The sequence below is a fragment of the Schistocerca piceifrons genome, chromosome 2, assembly GCF_021461385.2.
Source record: "Schistocerca piceifrons isolate TAMUIC-IGC-003096 chromosome 2, iqSchPice1.1, whole genome shotgun sequence".
NCBI lineage: Eukaryota > Metazoa > Arthropoda > Insecta > Orthoptera > Acrididae > Schistocerca > Schistocerca piceifrons.
Genome location: NC_060139.1, coordinates 724,921,937 through 724,927,370, shown reverse-complemented (window position 1 = coordinate 724,927,370; position 5,434 = coordinate 724,921,937).

The window sequence follows — 5,434 nt, the reverse complement described above, 5'->3', positions numbered from 1 at the left end:
ATAAAAATGCTCTTAGCACCTTTTTAAGAGAGATAGTGTTGACAGCAATTGAGAGATGTGATGGTACTGATCCCCTATGGTACAGAAAAAAGGTCAGATCGCTGTTGCAGATGCAGCGAAAAAAGCATGCCAAATTTAAAAGAACGGAAAATCACCAAGATTGGCAAAGGTTTGGAGAAGTTCGAAATACAGCACGGACTTCAATGCGAGATTCTTTCAGTAAATTCTACAACGAAACTCTCTCTCGAAATCTGGCAGAAAACCCAAAGAGATTGTGGTCATACACAAAGCACACTAGTGGCAAGAGGCAATCGATACCTTCACTGCGCGATAACAACGGTGGAGTCACTGATGGCAGTGCCACTAAAGCAGAGTTATCAAACGCGATATTCTGAAACTCCTTCACCAAAGACGACGTAGTAAATATCCCTGAATTCCAATCGAGAACAACTGCCAAGATGAGAAACATAGAAATAGATATCCTCGGTGTCGCATAGCAGCTTAAATCACTTAATAAAAGCAAGGCTTCCGGTCCAGACTGTATACCAGTCAGGCTCCTCTCAGAGTATGCTGATACAATAGCTCCATATTTAGCAATTATATACAACCGCTCGCTCACAGATTGATCGATACCTAAATACTGGAAAATTTCTCAAGTCACATCAATACCCAAAAATGGAAGTAGGAGTAATCCGTTGAATTACAGGCCCGTATCACTAACGTCGATTTGCAGTAGTGTTTTGGAACATATATGTATTCGAACATTATGATGTACCTCGAAGAAAACGATTTATTGACACGTAGCCAGCACGGATTCAGAAGATACCGTTCTTGCAAAACACAACTAGCTCTTTATACTCATGAAGTAACGAGTGCTATCGACAGGGGATGTCAAATTGATCCCATATATTTAGATTTCCAGAAGGCTTTCGGCTCCATTCCTCACAAGCGTCTGCTAATCAAACTGCGTGCCTATAGAATATCGCCTCAGTTGTGCGACTGGATTCGTGATTTCCTATCAGAAAGGTCACAGTTCGTAGTAATAAACGGAAAGTCATCGAGTAAAACAGAAATAATATCCAGTATTCCCTAAGGAAGTGTTATAGGCCCTCTGTCGTTCCTGGTCTATATTAACGACATAGGAAACAATCTCAGTAGCCGTCTTAGAATGTTTGCAGATGATGGTATCATTTACTGTCTTGTACAGTCATCAGATGACCAAAACGAATTGAAAAATGATTTAGATAAGATCTCTGTATGGTGCGAAAAGTGGCAATTGAACCTGAATAAAGAAAAGTGTGAAGTTAAATACATGAGTACTAAAAATAAATTTCGATTACGCTATAAGTCACACAAATCTGAAGTCTGTAAATTCAACTAAATACTCTGGGATTACAATTAAAAATGTCCTGAACTGGAACGATCACACAGGTAATGTTGTGGGTAGAGCCAACCAAAGATTGCGATTCATTGGCAGAACATTTATAAGGTGTAACAGGTCTACTAAAGAGACTGCTTACACCATTCTTGTCCGCCCTATTCTGGAGTATTGCTGTGTGGTGTGAGATCCGCATCAGATGGGACTGACGGATGACATCGAAAAAGTACAAACAACGGCAGCTCGTTTTGTATAATCGCGAAGTAGGGGAGATAGTGCCACAGACTTGATACGTGCATTGGAGTCGCAATAATTAAAACAAAGGCGTTCTTTGTTGCGACGTGATCTTCTCACGAAATTTAAATCACCAGTTCTCTCCTCCGATTGCGGAAACATTCTGTTGGCACCCACCTACGTAGGGAGAAATGATGATCACCATAAAATAATAGAAATCAGGGCTTGCACAGAAAAATTTAAGTGCTCGTTTTTTCCAGCGTGCCGTTCGAGAGTGAAACGGTAGAGAGACAGCTTGAAGGTGGTTCACTGAACCCTATCCCAGGAACTTTATTGTGAATAGCAGAGTAATCACGTGGATGTAGATGTAGAAGACGAATGGCTATCTAACTGTCTCTTGCATTTATATATAACTGCCTTCTGTGAAGAGAATCAAACACTGATTTAGTGTTGTTATGGAATAAAAATATCTCTGGTTTCTTTTTATGTCCATCAACTGTGACACTGTGGTGTAAAGAACTTTCATTCTTTTTGGGCACTTAGCTGACAATTGTCAAATTGTCTTTGATACCAAACGATGAAGATAAAACTTCCCTGGACTTGGAAGCTTTCATTTTTTCTACAATATCCTTTTCGTTTTGTCTCAAAGTCCCTTCTGCTGTTGTCTTTTTCCGCTATAGTTCTTCAAATAAAGGAAGACTGATGAAAAAATTGAAATATTTTTTGAGGTACTTCTCAATGCCTTTGTCAGAGGCTTTACTGGTGTAGAAGCAACAATAATCAGTTTTGACTGGCCGGGGGCTTTTCCAGTATAGACTAAACTATATCTGACGTTTGAAATCAAAGAATTACATAGCCAAAATATTTTGGTTCCGTATTTATTGGGATACATCCTTTGCCGGCAATTTTCTATGAAAACTTCCCAAATGTAGCGAATTGGTGCCACAATCTCACTCTTGGTCCTGGCGTCTCTGGGCCGTTTGTCGCCGAATCGCTAGGCCCTTCGTACATCTTCAAATCTGTTAACTGAGAGAGAGACCAGTTCAGGAGGATTGGCTCTCTCATTGTCGAATCCCAATTTCTACTTACAGCAGCAATAATCAGGAGCCCAAAAATGCATTCATTTCCTCAGATCCAACATTCTTCCAGTTTTCTTGCTTTTACTACCACTGCTCCTGCCCTCTAAATTAATACAATGCATAATCTCATCTAGTATTCTTTGTGAGACAAAGGAGTCCTACGTGTCCTAACGAATGTAATTTGCTGTACCTCTTACTGCATAAGGTGAAATTTTCATGATCTTGTGTATTCAAATCTGCTGGATAGTCTTTTACTACACTGAGTTCCACCACGACTGGTAAAGAAATCAGCATTACTGTAATTTCTCTCATCTGATTCTACACTGCTTTCTTCACTTGGCACGTTACAAAAAACAGATTCATTCTCCCGGGGACCATCACCACCACAGTCATCTTCTTCATCAAGGAGAGCTTCATCTTCAAGCCATTCAGAAATTGTTGATGCAAAATTTCCATCATTTGTTCTGGCTTTTCATCACTTGTTCAGACTTCAAATGATGTTCTTTTACTCGTAACGGATAATATGGGATCCATGCTGTAAGCACAGAATAAAAGAAACTTGTCTAAGTATGCTATTTATTAAACTGACCTGATGCATATATATGAAACACCTTTCAAAAGTATACTCGGCTGTAGCGTTCACAGTACTTCTGACTCTTCAGTAATAACCGTAACACTGGCGAGATGCAAATTGTTGTCAGTAACCTTGCCAACATAACCTGCCATTGAAACAAAAGATAAGTAAACCGTTTGAAAGATGGATTGTTTATTGAGGGGTGTGAAAGTATCCTGTCATGTACTAGACGTGCAGGACTACAAAACTGATAAAAGGAAAATAATTAATTTGATTTGCGCCAAATATCATTTTGTCTGAAGGAAGTAAATTGTATTTTCGAGAATTATGCAGAACATAAGACAAAGTAATCAGTATAAAAACATTTTATTGATAAAATAAAATGTTGACGGATCAGAAAGACCCTTAGTATGCATCCAAGGGGTTAATCTCAAATTATTAGAGCGGTGATATCAATTTATTGCAGCAAATTCCGGAATGGGGTTATTGATGGAAACACGATTGGGGCAAAAGATTTAGTTCTGGTTGGTTGGTGGCATATGTTGTCTTCGCTTTGGCATATTGCGTCAAAATTAGATTACAAATTCTCTTCTGTGGAAAGTGAAGTTCACTATACAGTATAGATGCCACATTCCCAAAAGCAACTGCCATCGTTACCTAGCTGCTGGAGACGCTTTAACGTACTGATTTGTTTACCTGTGCTATTAGTATGTTTGCCTTTAAAAGTCCTGTTTGTTGTACTGGTATTTATGGCATGCTCTTTATATGAGACGTGGCCATTATTTAAGACATGACATCTGTGATATTGTGACCTAACGGGTTTCAACCCTAATCCGGGAAGATGCTCTGTGACTGAAAGCGGTCGATATTTGGGTTTTAAATTAAAAAAGCGGCTGATGGTCAAACATGCATTTTATACATTACTTGATTGCCGTTGGTAGTCACCTTCCGAAAATGTACAAATTATTAGCCAGAATTTTGGTAGTTTTGCAGACGGTGCTATGAAACCCAAAATGCTGCAGGAACTGAACCGTGTATAGCATTCGGCAATCCCTCCTGGCAATCGATTAGTAGTTCTCCATAAGAAACTGAACTTACTTGGAGTTCTTGTCAAGACGAGATAAAAATAACTACGCGGGTGAATCAAAATCAGAAAATGCAGTTTAAGATGCTGTTCACACTTGACGATACATGAAAATATAATGAAACTAACGCTTGTAGTAAGCATAACAGTTGAAAATCAACAAAAATATGACCAGTACAACAGTCGCTACGGCAGCCTTCAGTTTCACAGTCATCTTAAAAAACGTACTTCTAAATAACCTTGGGAATAATGTCTTGTACGAAGTCTGAAAAATAATAAACAGTAAATGTTACATACACTACCTCCAACTTAAATCTAATACTACAAAGACAGTGATAATTTACCTTCAAGACACTCGCTTCATCGGAAAACATGTCTCATGTAGTGAACTTTGCGATACTTCGTCAAGTAAAATAGGTGTATCCGTTTATTATCCGTCTACACTGTATCACTCCTCTAACCACACAATTTATCAGCTGCAATGACATGTCACTAGAATTCGTATGTGAACAAGACACTGCGATGCAGGTGCGACAGTAGCAAGACGGCTGATAAGCACTGTTTCACTTATAATTTATAAAAAGATGTACAGGTTCCATTTACTACGCCGGTATTCTGTATCGCACCACCACGTAAATGCAAGACACGAGTCGTCGTTCGTGCAGTCTTCCTGCCGTTACGTGAGATAGAGCCTGCACACGCTACGTGGACAATTGTCTTTAAGGATGCTTATCGCCTTTCTGCGTCGGTAGCTCAACCCGGAGCCGTCTCAGACCAAGCGCAGCATCCTAACGATATGGATCGAAAGGGATCCGCTGTTACCTGGTCATTCTCCTGCGCGTTTCAGGTTACTGCGCCATTCCAGAGATGTTTATCTCTAAGAGGACAGGTTCTAGCGGTACCCCACCTCTCTTGAGAATCTGCGTTTCCACCGTCGGTCTGCGAGAATCCCAGCCGTCTGATGCTGACTGCGAAAGCTCTTCTTCGCACTTCTCGCAGAAAATTTTTGTAGCTGTGACGGTTGACTGTGAAGATACATTTACGGTCCTTACTTTGGGGCTGCTGAACGATTACTAGTGCAGCTG